Here is a 22,474-nt window from a genome sequence, read left to right on the forward strand (position 1 = left end):
ACATTTGACTACCTAGTCATTGTAGTCAATTACTTCATGAAAAACAAGAAATTTTTTTATTGTTTGAAGACTCGATGGTTTTTTGTGTTCCGGTAAGACTTCAATCTTGTTGGGAACAAGCGCTAAATATTTCTAAAAATAGTTTAATCCCTTCCCAATGGATCTATAATGGTCAAAAGCTCTTTAAGCTTGATTCATACTATAAATCATGAATTTGAGCTGGAAAAGAATTAAAGGAAGCAAATTGAGCTATACTATGAAAAAAGAGAAAGAAAACAACCTTGTTTAAAGAGATTCTGAGATAAAAGAGTTTTTATCCTTGGAGAAACAACATGAAAAAAAAAATATGGTACTTCATTAACTCTATACAATAATCATTAGTCTATTCACGTGCATTAAGGCCATATTTGTTTATGCTCATCCTTGCATTTGAATAGTTTGCTCTATATTTTCATATCAGCCTAGTTAGAGGCATTTATTATTGTGCTTTGATTATTTATATCTATTGTAATTGTTTAGCTAATAGTTGTTAATTGCTCAAAGTTTGAACATGATAAAGGTTCGATAGCACCAATAAGTCTCTCCGGTTGAAAGTTTTGTTGACACTGGGAAATCCAACTAGTTGTAAAGGTTTTGCTAGCACTTAGAAAGTCCATCTAGTTTAATGAAAATTCTCAAGTGTGCCTAGGGAGAAGACAGACGCCTGGGTTGGTAAGATGAAAACTTAGCTTTTGTAGGATGAGAACTTAGCTTTTTGTAGCGTGTTCCCACAGACGGCGCCAATTGATGTAACCGTTTCTGGTCACGTACCATTTTTTGTGATGTATGAATTTTTTTGGCTAAGTACCTCGTTATTTGACCCGGTGGTGATGTGCCTTGGTGATGAGCTACTTGGTGGCGAGCTCCCTGGTGGCGAACTACTTGGTGGTGAGCTCCTTGGTGGCAAACTGCTTGGTGGCGAGCTCCTTGGTGGAGAGCTACTTGGTGGTGAACTGCTTGGTGGCGAGCTCCCTGGTGGCGATCTCCCTGGTGGCGAACTGCCTGGTGGACTCGTCATTTGACCTGCTCCTAGGCAGCCTGCAACTCAGAGGATGGTGGAGCTCCCTGGTGCAGCGCAACCCGACACCCTCTGCGTGAGGTGATTTCCTCTCCTTTGTAGGCGGCGGGAGCTGAGGGACTTGTGAGAACTGAATCAGAGGACCCGGGGGTATTTTCCCGGCGGGGACTCTCCGATGCCTAAGTTAGCATTCTGATTACAGAGAGCTTGGAGAGAAATGAGAGAGCTAGAGAGCAGGGGTTACCATCCTTTTTTTCCTTCCCTTGGCTTTGGGGGTCGGAGTCCTTATATAGTGGTGTCCTCGCGGGTTAGGTGGGTGAAAAGCCTTCAAACGGTAAGACTCATCATATCCCGTCAGAACCAGGGTACGGTGATGAACTCCTCGAGGTTGTCAGGCTGGCGCTTGTGTCAGGCAGCCAGGTCAGCGCCTAGGCCAGGTTGCCAGGTCGACGCCTGTGTCAGTCGGCGGATCGGTGTCTGGGCCAGGTTGTCAGGTCGGTGCCTGTGTTAGTCGGCGGGTCGGTGTCCGGGCCAGGTTGCTAGGTCGGCGCCTGTGTCCGGGCCAGGTTGCCAGGTCGGCGCCTATGTCAGTCGGCGGGTCGGTGTCTGGGCTAGGTTGTCAGGCAGGAGATCTTCCTACGATACGCCAAACTACTCTTCTGTACCGAGCTACCCTACAAGTGGCGAGAAGCCCGGGGGAGCTATGCCGAGCTGCCTGGCTCCTTGGTGGCGAGCTCCTTGGAGAGCTGCCTAGCTCCTTGGCGAGCTCTTTGGTGAACTACCGAGCTCCTTGGCGAGTTCCTTGGTGAGCTACCGAGCTCACGGGGTATGCCGTTAATGGTTCTCGGTGGGTGTCTTATAGGTTGCCAGGTCGGCCAGGTCGGATCATGTGCCAGGCTGATCCGACCAGGTCGGGCAGGCCGCGCCAGGCCGCGCGGGCCGCGCCAGGCCTCATGCAGGCCGCCCGTAGGCTACGTGCAGGTCGTGCCAGGCCAGCCAGACCGGTGCCCGGGTGGGACACCAACTTGGTAAGTTGTTTGCCTGGGTGCTTGCCTAGTTATCACGAGGTGCCACATGTCGCAATTTCACTGGAGGGCCAAATCTGCCCTCATCAGTTTTGTAGCACTTAGAAAGTCCATCTAGTTTAGTGGAAATTCTCAAGTGTGCCTAGGGAGAGGACAGACGCCTGGGTTGGCTAAACCTCTATAAATTTTGTGTATTTTCCATTTTCTTACAAGTGTTATTTATATTTGTTGATACTTATTATTTAAATTGTTATTGTTTATCACACAAGTATCGTGTTCTTATTACTCTCTAGTATTTGTTTATAGCTATTAAGTATTAGAAGACTTTAGTTGAGGAAAATCAATAGAACCCAATGCACCCCCTCTTGGGTTAGGCTACCTAGAGCAGCACATGTCGTGCCATGCCGGCCATGGGCCTCAAAACCCAAGCCCAGCATGGCACAAGGGTTTGTACCAGGCTTAGCACATCCCAACTACTATAATGACCAGGTCATGCCTTTGTCATGCTGGGCCATGCCAGCCCGCGAGTGGCCTGACCCACTTTATAACTCTAAATCTACTTATCCCAAGACCCCTATATAGCTAGGATGAACATAGGGTAATAGCCTTTTTCCTCATTTAGGATTTAAAAAAGTGTTAAGTTTAGGAGACTTGGACTTGTGCACAAATACCCATTTAGGTTGATTGAGATTTTTAATTACATTTTAGTAATTTGAGTACAACATTAGAGTTATTGTTATAATAGGATGCTTTTTAAATTTCTAAAAACTTGATTCAATAGCTTCAAGAGGATCACTTACAATAGTATTTCTTATTTTAAACCTCATTAAAAGTTAAAAACTCTAAAACTAAAGACTAGGGTTTGCTTGACAACATGGTTTTGGTTTTGTTTTTGAAATCAAATATAACTGCAACATCAGCAAAAACAATATAATTTTGCCATACTATCAAACACCCCTAGATTTTCCTATTATTCTTATTTAGTTTCTATCACTAGAGTTTCAACTATACTAGAAGATTGAAGGTGCAAGTCCCTCTATTGTTGTTGACAAAATGACATTAGTGAAATATTTCTCTTACCCGGCTGTAGGTAAAACTGCCTTTTCATGGTGGATGTTAAAGGCATACCTCTTATTTTTCTTTTTTCTTTTTTAATTTCTAAGGATTATTTGACTATGATAGAAAAGACATGATCCCAAAAAAAGTTATAAACAATCAACTGGTATCATAAAAGTGGTAATCAATCGGATGGTATTCATCAAAATTCACAAAGTTTTGATTGGTCAAAACTTTCCTATATCATACCTTTCAGGAATCATAGATTTACCAAATTTTTAAGTTTGGTGAGGTGGCTTTAACATCCACCATTGAAAAGCAATTGTATCTGCAATCAAGATTCAAAATTTTGATATTGTATCATATCTGTAATCCCCCAAAACCCTAAATAAAGGGTGTTTTAGATTTTGACTGGTTTCAGGGGTGCGTAGGCCTAAAATCGACTTCTTGAAGCAATTTTGAAAAAAAAAAAGTAAAAAAAAAAATTCTTAGGTATCAAAGCCCTCATGCGTATCTAGTGTATCAATACTTTGAACCTTGCCTACAAATAGGAAGGGGCCAAATATTGCCCATGACACCATACTTGATGGATATTGATAATTAGCTATTCTTCAACAAAGATCTTAAGCATGTTTCTTTTTTAAAGATATTGCAACATCTTGGTTTGTTATTTAAGCTCAATTTGGAAAGATTACAAATGCAAATATGTATAGTATAAATACATACAAAAGAATACAAGGTTTTGCACTCTACATATTTGTATTTGTATTCCTTCCAATCTAAGCCTTAGTTAAAGATTAATATCATTTGTTTCTTTATTCACACCCATTTCCTTTTTCTTTTTAATTTTTAAGCCTAACATGGCAAATTCATTGACTACCCAAAAGAAAAGCATAAGTCAAAATACAAGTTTCTACAAAGTTAGGAGAGAGTACAAGACAAGTTTTTGCAATAAGATGAGCAGCTGCCCTGATCACAGTTTCATTGACTACCCAAAAGAAAAGCATAAGTCAAAATACAAGTTTTTACAAAGTTAGGAGAGAGTACAAGACAAGTTTTTGCAATAAGATGAGCAGCTGCCCTGATCACAGTTTTGGGAGTGAAAGATATTGAGCAATTTGGAATTCTTAACATGTAACCTCTGCATGCGGCCAAAGTGTGATTGATATGCCAAGGAGTGGAATTCTCCAAGAAAGCTTTATAGCTTCAAGCGCATCACCTTCAATCAACACTTTATCCACCAGCTAAATATCCACTACAAATTTTGATGGTTAGCAATAGACAGATGGGCTAAGGCCTTTAGGTGAATTTGATACACTTGTTCAATCTAAGCTTGGGCCCCAGCTAAAATAGATTGCATGTTAACTAGCTTGTTTTCCATAGCAATTTTCCATCTGGCTTTCCACATGTGCTATAGAACAATCCTACATTTGGCAAACAAGGACACCTGAAAATCATTAGTGACATCATCCACTTTCACCCAGTCAACCCACCAGCTCAAGAGGGATCTACCTCTCCCACTATCCACCCGAATCCCCAAAATTACCCAAACCAAATGGCTTGTGCCACCTTGAATCTTTACCAATCGTTTTTCCAACTCATCTTTCACTAGTAACATCTAGGGCTGTGTTTGGTTGCAATGCAAACACAAATATGGGCATTGCATATTTACCCTTTTTTCGGTTCATGATTGCAAACACAGTTCACATTTTAAATCGTTTTTACATTCATCTTGTTTGTTTGAAATCGGTGCAAAGTGTGGGCCCATCATTAAATGTTCCAACTATCTTATGCTCCAATGCCTTAACTTTGGTCAAAAAGTTAATTATCAAAAGAACACAAATTTGTATGTAAAAAATAACTACAGTAATGTTCTCTTCTCAAAACACAAAGTGTCAAAAAATACATTTTTAATCTGATAATCATTACTTTTTTACATATCAAACAAACGCTTGTAAACGTGAACTGAAGTACATAAATACCTCCGTTCATTGTCTGTATCACAAACAAATGGAGCCTAGAGGAATCATTGAATTCTTGGGGGTATGTGTTTAATGCGCCAAGGCATTCCATGACACATCACCAAAAACTAGTTTGATTGAAGAGCTACTAGGCTCCAGATGTTTTAAGGATTTATAAGCACCTGTAGTAGTTAACAACCCATGCTTTGAATCCATCCAAATTAGTTCATCTTCATGGCCCATTGAGGCCTCAAATAATGGGGAGTATCTAGAATTACCTGCATATATTCATGTAAAATATCTTAGAATTTCATCTTCCTTCCAACACAAATTTTCTACATCAATTAACTCAGCAACATTATGTCTCTCTGGAGTCCTATCAAAACTTTGAAAAATATTCATTAATGAGGTAGAGTAACTAGGAACCAAGGATCATTAAGTATGATTGTATAGAACTCACTGTGCTTTTAAGGAACATTGTTTTGCCAACATGGAACAAATATTGTTGCTTCCATCCTTGAAGCCCGATTTGTTCCCCTGCCTCCTTCCCTATTTTATTTTGTAGAAGGAAACCTACAAGATATTTTTCCTTGTCATCCATTAGCTTAATGCCTAGTTAACTGAGAAGCTTCCTTCTATTAGTTGTATGAGTATTTTTATTGAACCATATGGCTGATTCGTCAAAATTAACCAATTGCCCAGACCACTGAAAAAACAACTGGAGGATGCTCTTTACTCTTTCATCTTCTGCCTCCAAACTCTTTCCCATAATTAGATGTCATCTGCAAATATTAAGTGATTCAGCCTGATTATCCCCATTCCCAACTTAAAACCATGCAACACTTGCACTTCCAATGATGCTAGAGAGGACATTCATCCCAAGAATGAACAAATATCGGGAGAGGGGGCAACCCTACCGAATGCCTCACTTGAACTCCAATGTAGAAGAGGGGAAACCATTAATAAGCACTAAAACTGAGGCCAGAGAGATACAAATTGCTCACTAAGTTGCAAAACTCATTAGAAAAACCCCTCAGGGACAGTACATGAATTAAGAAGGTCCATTCCATTCTATCGTACACTTTAGAAAAATCTAATTTTAATAGGAAACCTCTTGTTGTGGCTTCCCTAACCAGAGGGATACGATGGAGTCACCACCTAAATTTTTGGGAAATGGGAATTTAAGAAAATCAAGAATTTTTACAAGAAAGATAATTTTTTCTTGGTAACTCGTTTGCCCAATTGAAATAGAGATTCTTGGGGTTTGAGGACAAAGGTACAGTGTGGGAAGGTGTTAGGCACCCAACACACACCTGGCTAAAGCGGCCTCTACTTCACCAATGATCCAAGGAATTCTAAAAAATTTGGTCTTAAAGCTTTATTGAAATATATCATGCACACACACAAACTTGTTAAAACACAAGGAATGAGAGATGAGAAGTACCCAAAAGAAAGTTAACAACAAAATTTAAACAACAAGCGAATTAGCTTAAAAGATTAATGAATGAAACAATGCTAAAAAGACTAATAGATTACATTACTAAATATACTAGATTTACAATAGGAAATGATAAACTAGTAAGCTAAGCATTTGTAGACAAAACTAGATTAGATAACCAACTAGCTAAAAAGGGCCTAGTGATTAAGAGCTACCTATTTAAAAAACAAGTAATTAAACATGCTAAATATATACCAAGAGTAAAAATGTGAATGAGAATGACCTGTTAGAGATCATGCCTACTTAGTTAAAATTAGTCTCACAACTATGCTATGCAAATGCAAAGTGTGTTGACTAAATGCTAAATGACTAATAGATGAACTTAACTATTAGAGTGTGTGTAAATGATGAATGAACTTATTCACTTGAAGTGAATCGACAACCAAGAGACTTATTTAACAATTGAATATCCTGGAGGTCTAAAGAAAGAATCTAGAAGTGACTTTGAGATTTTTTAATAAAAAAATACTATGCAAGGGATACTTCGTCTCTAATGCAGGACTAATGAACAAATGTCTATAGAATTGGACTAAGTGACCTATGGAGATAATGCTAACTAATACTAGGTAGGACTGATGATTAACCTACAAAAATGGTGTGGGTTATGTTGGTTCATTTTGGAGGACCAATGGCATTGGTTATGTCGCCCCAAAAATGGTGTGGGAGCATTGTTGTATGATTGGTTTTCTGCTGCACTATTCTTGTCTTCAAGAGCATTTCAAGCTTTTTTTTCTTGATCTTGGTGGATTAGATGATCTTGGTATAGTTAGATTCAATCTTGGAATTAGATGATTTTAGAATAGTTAGAATCGGAATTTTGAGCTCTGTGCATTTATAGGGTTGGATTTTTTTTTATTTTATATGAGATATGGTTCAAGATCAAAATGATCCTGATCGGACGATCGGAATCGGTTTCGGCTTTGGGTCTTGAGATGAATGTGATAGACGGCGTTGGATTTGATTGATCTTGGTGTCATTAGATTATAAATTTTGAACTCTATGTACTTATGTGTTAGATTTCTGATTTGATATGAGATGAGGTTTAGGATCAAAATGATCCTAATTAGACGATCGAAATTAGTTCTGACTTTGGGCCTAAAGATGAAGGGGTAAACAGTGCTAGATTTGGGTGATCTTGGTGTCATCAGATTTGGAATTTTGGGCTCTACATATCTAAAGTATCATATCGTAAAGGTCCAAACTTTTGTAAAATTGCAAAAATGCCCTTAAATTGGCTGAAAAATTAGTTGAAGCATGCTTGAATTTCGAAGTACTACAAAAAGACTGAAGGACACAAAAATAAGATATCTACACTCTACCCCTGTCTTTCTTTTTTTGTAACGTATGTACAACTTCTACTATAAAGAATTTCACATCTAGGAACAAATGCATTTTAATGGGGGCTAATTAATAACGAAAGGATGGCTCGGGGTCTATGGGCAATTTATTTTTGCAATAATGTTAAGCCCTGTGGGTCTAAAGTCAAGCACACATTCAGCTCCATTTAGGCCTGTAAACGGATTGAATTCGAACTAAATCAGGCTAGATTTGAATTCAAAACCGATTATGAACACTAATATTTGAATTCGATTCGATATCCGACGGATATCAAATCTTTGAGTTCGAATTTGATTTCGATTATCAAATCGAATGTTCGATTCGATTCGAATTCGACTGATGGCAGTGGTGGCCGGTGAGCGGTGATGGCAGTGCGGCAACAACGAAGGAGAGATATAGAAGATGTTGGTTGTCGTCAATGATGGTGCTTGCCATCGAGACTACTACCACTGACGATGGCAATGCGGTGAAGGAGAGATAGAGAAGATAATGGTTGTCATTGGTGATGGTGGTTGCCGTCGAGTCTATTGTCACTCAACTGCTATCATTGACGTTGTTGTTGCCTGTTAGTGATGGTGGTTGCTCAAGCGGCTGCGATAATGGATCAAGATTTAAAAGAGAAGATGATAAGATGAGATACGGGAGAGAACTGAGGAGAGGCAGAGGATGAGGGGCGGTGGCCGATGACTGGTACTCGATCATCGAGTTTCTGGTGTGGCCAATGTGGTAGCTTGGGCGACGATGATGGCGACAGTGGCGGAAAAGGGAGGATTAGGGTTAGGGTTTGCAAGGAGATGGAAGAGAGAAAAAAACCTGGGCTGAGAAGAAAATGTCGAGTGATTTAGGGTTTAGGGCTGGCTGACTAGGGGTTTGAGGAATAGATTTCCTCATTTACCCCTAAGAGATTTTATTTATTACATTAATGTACAATAGTATTATATATTATATATATATATATTGGTTTAGATATTTATCGGATCGGATCAATGCATATCTGAATTCGATCCGGTAATTTAATCGGTAAGAAATTAATATTCAAATTCGACCGAATATCCAATTCGAATTATCCGAATTTGATTCGATTGTGTTGAATTTCGGATTCAAATTTGGATTTTTGAATACCGTTTACAGGCCTAGCTCCATTCTTCTTAGCTAACAAAATCGCATGGATAATAAGTCAATTTTCTCAGAAAACGGTGCTTCCAACCCACACATTGTTGTATCTCCAGCATTGTTGCCAAATACATACTTAGGCTCCGATTGAGAATTTGTTAAAATTAGAACGGGCTCGGCTCAAAAGTTTGTTACAACCCACACATTGTTGTATCTCCAGCATTCTTACTTCCATCTCCCACAAATCCCAAAGCAGATATTATGAAAAAACATTTGTTACAACCCACTTCTTATATAAAATCATGATGATATTGTGACATATTTTTAGTGCCCGTTTGAGAAATCTTTATCATGGTAGCTTTTGGCTTTATAAGGTCAGTCTCTATCCAGACAGCTTAAAAGTAAGTTTGGTGAAAGATCCAAATTGTCTTTGGGCTGTATCTGTGTTTTTTTGGGGGGTTTTACTATTTAGTCCACCTTACAAATCTTAGTTCCACCGTACAATTGGGGTAGGTACTAACTCACCAGATCGGAATTAATTGATATCAACAGGGGCGGAGCCAGAAATTTTTTGTAAGGGGGCCCAAAATCTAAAGTGGAATGGGGGAGAGAGGGAATAAGTATGGGTGGACCCATAGGGGGTCGAACCATTGGGGTGGAGAGTTTGAGAAAAGGGAATTTTACATGGAAAACTCTATTCCAAGTGGAGAATTCTGGACCATAGGGGGGGGGGACCATGACTCCCCTATTTAGGTGGAAGTATCTGAAATTTTGAATTGTTGTAGATCTACAATAAAATTCAGAATTCTGAGGTGGAGTGGAATCTACTTATTTATTTATTTTTTTTTTGTATTCGACTGTACCTGTTTTTGGTTTGAAGGAAAAGGTTGGGAATTGGCATATTACCAAAACATCTTTAATACTTATTATTTTCATGATAAATTTATAATAATTTTACTTTATATGGTGTTTCAATGTTTCCTATGTTTCAGTTTGACAAATGAGTAGGTGCCTCAATTATAATATGGTGTTATCGGATCGGACCCCATACTCCCAGGTCTAATTTAGAACTATTTATGCACATTTATTTATCAGTTCGGATCTTCGGAACAGGGTCTAATTAGAACTGCCCAGACCCGACCAAATTGACCGCACTATCTCCATGTGTGAATTGTGGGCCCACATGCCCATGATGTTGACTTAAATCATCTTCTTGTGCTAAATGTCCAAGTAGAGACAAATTTCAATGTGGTGAGTTGTGGGCCCACATAATACTCCCTTTGCATCATAATTCAGAAGCAACTCCCTTAATCCCTTTACATTAGAATTCAGAAGCAAGGTAGTTGCAAATATGTCAATTCAAGCAAATTTACCATCTTCATTAATTACCACATTGATCCTTGGGGTCAAGTGCATAGAAGACCATCTATGAGAATAAATATGGGAAAATTATCATGTTGATGACAATCCAGAATTCAAACTTTTAAAACGTGTTAATTTAAGATCTACCATTAATCAGCCGTTACTATTTGTTAAGTGTCATTTGAAAAGATAATGTTCTTCGAGTGTTATTTAATTTTTTTTATCAATCATCCAAACCTTGACAAAAAACGAACAACCCCAAATCTTTGATTCTTCTATTCAAGAAAATTGGAGTCACTAAAATGCCCACTAAGGTGTGACCCCTAGTGATTCCAACTTTCTTGAATAGAAGAGAAAAGGATTTGAGACTGTTCATTTTTTGTCAATGTTTGGTGGTTAATAAAGAAAATTATATGACACTCGAAGGCCATTTGTGTCTTTTCAAATGCCACTTAACAGCAGGTACTGGATGGATACGTTTTGAAAGTTCGGATACTAAATTGTCACATTTTAAAGTTTGGGGACCAAAGTAGCACTAGACACAAAATACAGGATACTAATCGGGAATTTCCCTAATAAATAATCTGTTGCAAGTTAAAAGGGTTAAGGATAGATGGAAAGGTGAATAAAAAAAAAGGATAAATAGAAAGGAATATGGGTCAAAATAGTAAAAAATGATTTAAGTACTCATAATTTAAAAATGGATATAGATTATAGAATTGAATAGAGTGATTGGGAGAATTGAATAGATTATAGAATTGAATAGAGTGATTGGGAGAATTGAATAGATTATAGAATTGAATAGAGTGATTGGGAGAAGGCATGATCATCCTTGGGAGTCCAATTCAAATGAAAGCACACGATCCATTTATAAGAAATCCAGAAATCCTTGAATTATTTGCACGTGGTAAGTCAAAGGATATGTCTTGATCCTCTTGGAAGGAGTTCCACAAACTGGTACACTATTGATTTGAGAGGATAGTGAGAGCTACAATGACCTATTGACCTAATGTCTCCTCCTATCGGGGAAATCTGGCATATGGTTGGTTAAATGTAAGAGGTCAAATTAGGGGTGAGCATTCGGTTTATTCGGTTAAAAATCGAATCGAATAAATAGAAATAAAAAAAATGAAAACTGAACTAAAACTGAATTACAAGAAAACCGAAATAACCGGAACCAAAATTTTCGGTTTAGTTTTTCATTAAAAACTGAATTTAATATATATATATATATATATATTATTATATATTATAACCTATAATATATATATTATAAAATTGAATTTCATTATAATACATTATATATAATATATTAATATATAAATATATAAAATATTATATATTAAATGTTATATATTATATAATAAATTAGAATTAATTCAATTTTTTCGGTTAACTAAATTTCTAACTCTGAAAACTGAAACCAAAATTTTCAATTCAGTATTTCGGATTTAACCGAATAATGCTCACCCCCTATATAACCTTGCAATTTCTTGGCTACTTTAGTCCCACACGACCAAATGTTAAAATTCACTTCCAACAATCTGGCATATGCTTAATGCTACATATTTTATATGAAATAGAATTGATTCCTTCTCCTGTTTGCTTTCTTTATGACTTTTCAGAAAGTGAATAAAGTAGGTGGGTATAGCAATGGCGTACGCATGGGAATTGGTACTATTAAAATAGATGTAAAATCATAAAGGCTTGTCTATTTTATGGATTTTGATAGGGGAAGTCAGTCAATGGGATTTTAGTTATTATTTTTTGAGATATTTATGCTTTTTTTTTAGATTTGTATGGGATCTATAGAAAATTCATTTTTCTTGGGTATCCGGGTAAGTAACACCCATTATTCAAGTGGGTAAGTGAGAAGAATTGCCGACATTTGGATGGATAAACCCTTTTAATTAACAATGACTTTTTATGACTAAAATGGTCATTATCTTATTTATTAGAAAAATAAAAAAACATGGATAAATAACTTTCAGGGCCCAAATGTAAAAGTGATTCTATTCTAAAATTAAAAACACCCCAATACAATGATTCGGTGGCTCACCACTTATTTGTAAATGATAATGCATGGGTATTTAGGTGATTATTTTACTCTTTAAAAAATTATAACATACCAGAATTAAGCTGCTTTTACATGGCATTCAGCAAAAAACTGCTTTTGTACTTAAAATTTTTTACATTCTTTCATCAACAAATTTGGTTCAGATGCTTTGGTTTCATCTGTTTTGAAGAAACTAAAGCTTGCCCGAGGGTAGGGAGAGCCCTTTAAATGACTGTACAATGACCAAAGCCCCACCTTGAAAAGCCAAAAGCCTTGGTGTGAATGCCCTCCAAAGGAAGCAATCAATTGTCAAACACCACCAAAAGCTAAAATGAGCTTGACAAATAAACTGTTAGGTTCTGTTTGTATGCAGTGTAAATCTGGACTAGATACAAATTTTGCACCAGTCCAGTTCTGATATATTTTTTAACTCATGTATGCTTATCATTTTTGTTTAACACCCATTTTTTATTATTTAACTTAAGAGATTAAATTAAGTTTATTTTTATATAGATGGGAAACGGTTATTTAGTTGTTTTTTATTTAACTACCCTCGCTTTTGAAAGAACGGTTTGACACATGGCTAAACTTGAAACTTCTTAATTGAAAGTAGAGTTAACCACTCTCAAAATTTTTAGTGATTTGAATTCTATTTAAAAATGGGAGCAAGCCCCTTGTGAAATGCTATTTCCTGAGTTAATAAGAAGTTATTTGTCTGGATAAGAGGGGATGATTTGTACTTTTACCTGAATGCAAAATTTGCACCCCCCATCTTACCATCTTACCCAAGGTTTAAAATATTGTTACGTATTGGCCCATATCAGTCAATACGTACATATCGAGGTCTTCCCGATATGCCCCTACAGGGATTGTATTGGGTCAGGCCATGGTTCAGAGGACAGTCAAGACTTAAACCGACCCCTCTGAACCAGTTTTGAAAAAATAAAACAAAACATAAGAAAAAAACACCGATACACCCTGTATCAATATTTAAAACCTTGATCTTACCTCAATCTCTCACATATAAAATGATATTCACATTATCTTGCCTTCTTCCTCACTCCCAAGTCCCAAACAAATAACCCTCCTAGAACCTCCATAGTGGTGGGAACTCAACCTATTTGCACTCAGCACTCCCATGCATTTACACCAGTACAAAATGAAATTTGCACCACAAACCTCGATGGTTTTCGTCCCACCACCACTCCATGCAATTGGGTTTGAGGGGGTAGCGTATAGCTGAATGCTCTATGATAAGGTCATTCCAATTCCCAAGTGGATTAACATGCACAAGAATCCTCAATTAGGAATCTACTTTGATTAGAGGGCATCGAATAGAAATCAATGTTGGTCTCCAAAAGTCTTTGGTTGTGCAGAGTAACTGAAGAATAATTGGATTTCAAAAAGGGTTTGAAGCATATGTTGTTAGGCTAGTGGGGTTTATAGACCTTTCAATGGTGAATATTGTTCCCCATGTGCGGCTGTGGTGTCCTATGGGTAAGTTTGGATAGGGTTATTGTGGGTAGATGATTCAATTTGGCTTTATTCCAATTAATTTGACTCATTGGCCCGTACAAAAAGGGCTAATACGTCTTTCCTCTTTGTCTTTTCAACTCAACTATGAAATTACCACAGCTGCAACTGGATTTGTTAGCAGGGAAATCCATATTTGATGTTATCATCATCTATGCCTTATCCCAACTATATGAAATTGATTGATTGATCCTATTTCATTAATCTATTCTTTTAACACACTTATAATCAATTGGCTCGTTCCATTCTGATTCCAACTGATCGATTGAATAGAACTAGAATCACATTCCCACGGAAATTTCCTATTTGAGGGAATGGCCACTCCCTTCTTTTCTCTTGGGAAGGAGATCTCATTTCAGCTGATTATTCAAATTCTGATTCTGATTTCTATTTGAATCAAATAGATTATGAAAATAGACCATTTTAACAAGAGATTTTTATTCCGATTCCAATTGCAAAGTACCCTTAGTTATCTGAGTTACCTTTATTAATGGACCAGATGGAGTTTTGAGGTCAGAGTAGGTCCAGACCAACCTACAAACATTGTGTTAAAGATGGGTCATGATCCAGACTCAGTCGCACATGCTGACACATAAAACATATAACAAATATTTTATTTTATTTAAAATACAAGTATATACATATATATATATATATATATATATATATATATATATATATATATTATATAGGTTTGGGTGGACTGAATCATCCTTTTAATACCAGTTCAAACATAATTTCTTTTATAGTCAAACTTAGATAGAAGAATTTATAAATTAAGGGTGTTCACATGTGGATGATTTTATCTTTTAAAATAAAAACAATTGCCACTTCAGCAAAATTTGTACTGTTTTTCTGATGTGGCAAAAACAAATTCATTAACAAAGAAATTCAGCTTTTTTGAGTAATGAAAGTTCCCCTTTGTTGTTCAAGCATTAATTAATAACCATTTTTTTTAATCTTTTGAAAGTCCACATCCATTAACTACTAAAAGTCGGGATACATCACAAATCTCTCTCTCAGTACTCTCTCAGCAAGTCATGCTATGATACTCAAGAACATGTAATTTTGATTTGAAAATTATTAAAATTCACCCAATAGAGGTGAATCTCCTAAATGGAATAGCCCCAATTCGCTTTTTAGTAAGTGGAAGTAGTAATTAAGTTGGTCAATGGGAAAGTTGATGTTATGGACACGACACCCGACAACACGTTGCGTCGCAACCATAGGCAGCAGCGTGCTTAGCGGCACGTACCGCCCGGCAGCACGCTGTGGCACAGGCTGCACACACCGCCTGGCAGCGCGCCGCGGTACAGTCTGCCCGCCGCACGCCTAGCGGCACGCACTGCCCAGCAGCAACACTCGATAGCAGCACGCACCACACGGCAGCGGCACGCACCACACAGCAGCAGCACGCACCTCACATAAGCAGCAAGGTGAGACGCACGCATCAGCGGTAGAGCGGGGCCCACACAACAGCTCATCCAGGTGGGCCCACACTTATCCGGCCACAACAGCCCTGTTCGCCAATGCCAGTTGTACCTTTCCCTTATCCCCTATTTTTGTGTTTCCCTTAGAAGTAGGAGTTTGAGTTTCGATAGAAGTTTAAGTTGCAATAAGAGAGGGACCACCTTAGTCGAATACAAGAAGGAAACCCTCTTGTAATCTCCTATTTAAGGAGCTGATTTTATTCAATAAAGGTATCGAAATTTCAGTCAAGAAAGAGAGCAAGGAGAGTTAGGTGATCTCTTGAACAAATCACCCCTCAGTCCGCCACCATAGGGTCAACTCGCAAAGGGAAGGGCAAGGGAAGGCAAGGAGTTTTCCCCACAAACCGCCCTGTGATGAGATCCTACGCCCGGGCCCATAACATTTTGGTATTAGAGCCAAGAGTCATGGGTGACATGGAGCAGCTATCGTCCAAGGTTCACGAGCTGAAACATTGTCTCGTGGAAAATCACGCGGAGGTAAGAGAAGTTAAAGAGGATGTTAGGGAACTTCGGCGTCTACTGGAGTTATACTTCTCCACCAGGGAAGGGAGCCCTGAAGGGGCAGCCACTAACCACAGCCGCCGCCCAGATCGGACAGAGGGCTCCGATGAGCGACAGAACAACACACCGACAACAGCAATCATACCCAAATACAGTCGTCTGGAGTTCCCCTCATACAGCGGCAGCGGTGACCCACTTGGATGGTTGTACTGCTGTGAGCAATACTTCCGCAATCAGCGCACAGAAGAGAAGGACAAGGTCAGCCTGGCAGCATTTCACTTGACCGATGAAGCACAGCTCTGGTTCTACCGAGTGGGGCAGGAAGAACCAAGCCTTAGTTGGGGCCAGTTCAAGTCATATTGCCTCCTCCGGTTCGGGCCCCCGTTAACGAGCAACCCCTTGGGGGAGCTCATTAACCTCAAGCAGACCGGGACCATCGTGGAGTATCAGCAGCAGTTTCAGACCCTTCTCGCCAGAGCCTCTTCAGTTCGGCCAGACCAGTAGGTGGATATGTTCACAGCCGGCCTATCTAAACCTCTGAGAGTTGATGTGGAGATGCAGAGCCCACCCAACTTGGTCATAGCAATGAATCTGGCCCGAGCCTTCGAGCGGAAGCTGCAGATCAGCCAAGGGCCGTCCAGCATGGGGCGTCCCGCAACGACTTGGGCAAACCCAAGGTCTACCGCAGGAGGGCCTTCAATGGCTGCCAACAGGGACAACGCCCTTTCACCAACAACACTACACGATCTGCAATTAGCATGGGTAGCAGCACGACAGCACCTCCCATCAGACGCTTATCCAGGGCCGAGATGGCAGAGCGCTGAGCCAAGGGCCAATGCTTCAACTGTGACGAGTTGTACTTAGCCGGCCACCGTTGCAAGCGGTTATTCTGCCTTCTGGTAGACGAACTGGAGGAGGAAGAAGAGGAACAAGCGGCACTAGAACCCGAGATCTCCCTCCATGCCATTACTGGAGTCCAAAACTCCCAAACCATGCAGCTGTAGGCCCAGGTGGCTGGAAAACAGGTACGGATTCTGGTTGACTCAGGGAGCACCCACAACTTCATCAGCAAGCAGGCTGCGCTCCAACTGAAGCTACCAATGGAAGACAGACCGCGGCTCCAGGTGGCTATAGCAAATGGGGAGAGAGTTCACAATCCAGGGATCTGCCAAAACGTCCAAATCCAGGTGGATTCTGAACCATTCTTCACAGATCTATTTGTACTGACCCTAGACGAGTTCGACATAGTGTTGGGAATTAAGTGGCTCATCACCCTCGGCCCTATCCTATGGGATTTTAGTGCCTTGACCATGATGTTTGACTTACATGGGAAACGGGTCACCTAGAAAGGAACCAAGATGAGAGCAAGAAAACCACAGGTGCATACTCTCCATGGCGACACCTTGCACACTACAGAGATGGAGAGGCTTCTTGCCGATTTTTCAGACGTGTTCTCAAAGCCTAAGGGCCTTCCACCTGGCCGGTCATGTGACCATCGGATTCCCTTAATACCAGGGGCAGGACCCGTTGTCGTGAGGCCGTACCGCTACCCACACCTACAGAAGGACGAGATAGAGAGGCAGTGTACAGAGATGCTAGAACAGGGAATCATATGCCCCAACCGCTCTCCATTCTCTTCACTAGTCTTGTTGGTGCCAAAGCAAGATGGCACCTGGAGATTTTGTGTGGACTACAGGGAGATCAACAGTAGAACCGTCAAGGACAAGTTCCCGATCCCGGTGGTAGACGAATTGCTAGATGAGCTCCACGGGTCTCAGTACTTTTCTAAGCTGGATCTCAGGTCAGGTTACTTCCAGGTCCGAATGGCCCCTAAAGATGTGGAGAAAACAGCCTTCCGAACGCATCACGACCACTTTGAATTCCTGGTCATGCCTTTTGGTCTCACCAATGCCCCATCTACATTCTAGGCCCTGATTAACGAGGTATTTCGGCCCCACCTCCGCAGGTTCGTCCTAGTATTTTTCGACGACATCTTAATTTATAGTACTTCGTGGGTGGAGCACGTTTGTCACCTAAGGACAGTTCTGGAGCTGCTACGACAACACAAGCTCTTCCTAAAATGAACCAAGTGCTCCTTTGGAGAGCTGCAGGTCCTTTACCTAGGCCATATAGTCAGCAGGGAAGGAGTCTCGGTAGATAATTCCAAGATTCAAGCCATTCGGGAGTGGCCCAAGCCTCAGACCATTAGGGCTCTCTACGGGTTCTTGGGGCTCACGGGATACTACCGCAAGTTTGTAAGGGACTATGGACTCCTGGCGGCCCCATTAACCAAGATGTTGAAGAAGAAGGCATTTCAATGGGATGAAGCAGCTAACACCGCCTTCACAAACCTAAGGGACGCACTCTCCACTACCCTTGTGCTGCAACTACCAAACTTTGACTAAGAATTTACGGTGGAGTGTGATGCGTCTGGCATAGGCATCGGCGCAGTACTGCAACAGCAAGAGCACCTCATAGCCTTCTTCAGCCGCAAACTAGCAGATCGGCACCTCAAGCTACCGGCCTACGAGCGCGAATTGATCGGACTGACCAAGGCCGTCCAACACTGGAGGCCGTATCCATGGGGCAAGCCCTTCTTTGTTAAGACAGATCACTACAGCCTCAAATACCTTCTAGAGCAGCGGCTTACTACTCCACCCCAACAGCACTGGGCAAGCAAACTGCTAGGGTTTGACTTCCGCGTAGACCACAAGGCGGGAGTCTTTAACCGGGCCACTGATGCACTGTCTAGGCGTGAAGAGGACACGGCACACCTCTACGCAGTCTCCCAGCCCTGCATGACCCTACTGGAGGACCTAAGGAGCGTGTTGCCTCAATCACCAACGTGGAGGGACCTGGTGCAAGAATTGCAGTTTGGCACAACCAAACCAAACTGGACCATCTACGAGGGACTTGTGCTGTACAAAGGAAGGGTATATCTCCCAATAGATTGTCCCTTGATTCCAGCTATCCTCGCCAGCATCCACAACGCCACCCATGAAGGGGTTCAGAAGACACTACACCGCGTCCGTGCAGATTTTCATTGGCATGGTATGCGAGGCTCGGTTAGGGATTTCCTCCAGAACTGCTCTGTATGTCAGCAACAAAAGTGGGAGAACTTACACCCAGCAGGACTCCTGCAGCCTCTTTCACTCCCAACGCAGATCTGGGCCGATATCTCTATGGACTTCATTGAAGGTTTGCCTAAAGTCGGTGGGAAATCCATCTTATTTGTAGTGGTGGACCGCTTCTCCAAATATGCTCATTTCATTCCATTGTCCCACCCCTACAGCGCAGTTTCTGTGGCCCATGCCTTTTTCACACACATCTTCCGCCTACATGGGCTGCCCGAGTCCATCGTCAGTGACAGGGATGCAGTCTTCACCAGCACCTTCTGGAAGGAGCTATTCAAATTATAGGGCACGACCCTAGCCTTTTCCTCCGCCTATCATCCACAAACGAACGGGCAAATGGAGGTTGTCAATCGCACCATAGAAATGTACCTCCGTTGCTTCGTAGGGGACCAACCACGACGCTGGGTGGACTGCCTTCCTTGGGCCGAATACTGCTATAACACATCCTACCACTCGTCCCTTGGCATGACTCCCTTCCGCGTGGTGTATGGGCGAGACCCTCCTCGTCTTCTCTCCTACGAACCGGGTTCAACACGGTTGGAAGAAGTAGACCGCAGCCTCCAAGACCGCGACGCCCTGCTGATTGAAGTCTCCTTACGTTTACAGCAGGCACAGGCACGCATGAAGATAGCCTACGATCAGCACCGCCGCGAGGTCACCTTCCAGCCAGGACAGTTCGTTTGGCTAAAGCTCCAGCCCTACTGGCAGCTCTCCCTCAAGCGACGGGGCCCCCAAAAGCTGACCCCAAGGTTTTACGGGCCCTTCAAGGTTCTTCGACAGATCGGGAAGGTTGCTTATCAACTTGAACTGCTAGAGCACAACAAAATCCATGACGTCTTCCATGTGTCCCTACTAAAGCCTTTTACAAGGACTCCCCCAACGCAAGTGCCTCCTCTACCCCCTCTCAAGGACGGCAGACCCATCCTCCAACCTAGAGCTCTTGTCCGGTCACGCATCAATCAGGGCACCTTCGAGGTTCTAGTAGACTGGGACGAACTACCATCAGCGGAGGCCACTTGGATTCCCTGGACCAACCCGCACAACGCCTACCCCGACCTTGAGCTTGAGGACAAGCTCGTTGTCCAGGAGGAGTGTAATGTTATGGACACGACATCCGGCAACACGTTGCGTCGCAACCACAGGCAGCAGCGCGCCTAGTGGCACGCACCGCCCGGCAGCGTGTCGCGGTATAGTCTGCCCGCCGCACGTCTAGCGGCACGCACCGCCCAGCAGTAGCACACACCGCACGTCAGCAGCACTCGACAGCAGCACGCACCACACGGTAGCGGCACGCACCACACGGCAGCAGCACGCACCTCATAGCAGCAGCAAGGTGAGATGCACGCGCCAACGGTAGAGCGGGGCCCACACGATAGCTCATCCGGGTGGGCCCACACTTATCCAGCCACAGCAGCCCTGCTCGCCAACACCAGCTGTACCTTTCCCTTATCCCCTATTTTTGTGTTCCCCTTAGAAGTAAGAGTTTGAGTTTCGAAAGAAGTTTAAGTTGCGATAAGAGAGGGACCACCTTAGCCGAATACAAGAAGGAAACCCTCTTGTAATCTCCTATTTAAGGAGCTGATTTTATTCAATAAAGGTATCGAAATTTCAGTCAAGAAAGAGAGCAAAGAGAGTTAGGTGATCTCTTGAACAAATCACCCCTCAGTCCGCCACCATAGGGTCAACTCGCAAAGGGAAGGGCAAGGGAAGGCAAGGAGTTTTCCCCACAAACCGCCTCATGACGAGATCCTACGCACGGGCCCATAACAGTTGATCAATTAATTTACCCTCATTTTTCTGTAATTGGAGGGTTTACGATAAATCGATTCTTTCACATGGTTGATAAATATCTTTTCCATCTAGGAAAAAGTTACAGAACAATTATTGGATAAAATTACCCTTCTAATAATAAAATATATGAGTAAAAATGGTCAATTATTTAACTTAATTAGATAAATTAATGATAAAAAATATTTGGACAAATGCACTTGGTAACCGTGTGGGGCCTATATTCAAGAGCCGATAATTTTCAATAATCTTAAAAGATTTTTAACACCCAAGTCAATGGAATTAGATATAACTTACATTGGTCAAAAGATTGAATATTTCTTAACAATATATAAATAAAAAATAATTATTTTCTTTCGAAAATGATCTATATATGTATTTTGTAGTTAATTTTTTGTCTATTTTCATAGGGTTCACCATCTTTATGGTTGGTTCAATTGGCCCTAAAAACCGGCTAAACCATTTTCAATGTGTGTGTGTGTTTTTTTTTTTTTTTTTTTTTTTTTTAACTTTTCAACATGGTTTGCTACTTTGCTTAATTTTCTATGCTCAGTTAGTTTGCAGTGTAAATTTCATTTCTGTTGGAGTAAATTCATGGGAGTGCAAACGGATTGAGTTAAATTCTAAATTACTTTTGCTTGGTCTCAAGTTTGTTGCTAGTACAAATTTCATTTACATTGGTGTAAATGAATGGGAGTGCAAATAGGCTGACTACAAATTATGGTATACTCTCACAAATGATTTAACCTTATTTTGTTTGTTTATAATAAGTAAAAATGATGTGATCCCCACCTTATATGAAAGAGAGTGCAGGCAACATGAATGACTATTTGCTTGGGAGGAGTAAGGTAAGAAGCAAATTGAAGTGGTTCCAATTTTATATGAGAGAGAAATTAGGAGCACGTAGTGCAAATTTTGCATCACTTTTTAAGATGCAAAATTTGCACTACTCAGGTGGAAATGAGACAAAAAGAGCAAATATTGTATCCGGTAAGAATAAAAAATAAAAAGTCATGGTCACAAACAAATATATGCAAAACTAAACTGGATGCAAAATTTGTATCCAATTCAAATTTGCATTACAATTAACAAACAAAGCCTTCCTAATTTAGCCTTGCTTTGTTTGTTTGTGAGAAGTAAAATGATATGATCCCCACAGGGCCCACACTTTATATGATAAATTATGGAGACAAGAGGAAGATCATTTATTTAGGCTCAGTTTGGAAAGAATACAGATGTAAATATGTACAATACAAATATATACAAAATAATATAAAATTTAAGGTTTTGCATTCTATATATTTGCATTTATACTCCTTCCAAACTGAGCCTTAGGAGTATGGTAGGAAGCAAAACGATATGGTCCCTACTTCGGTATTTTATATGAGAAATTTAAGGTAAGAGGAAGGTGGTGCAAATTTTATAAAATTTCAATGACTAGTAAGTGCAAAAGAGACGGTAAATGCAAAGTTTGCAACAAATATAGGTACAAATTATAATGGATACCAAACTGCACCGACTGCGAAATTGTTTTCGGTTCAGATTTGCATTGCCAACAAACA

This window comes from Nelumbo nucifera, chromosome 3 (genome assembly GCF_055504915.1).
Source record: "Nelumbo nucifera cultivar China Antique chromosome 3, China Antique-T2T, whole genome shotgun sequence".
Lineage (NCBI taxonomy): Eukaryota > Viridiplantae > Streptophyta > Magnoliopsida > Proteales > Nelumbonaceae > Nelumbo > Nelumbo nucifera.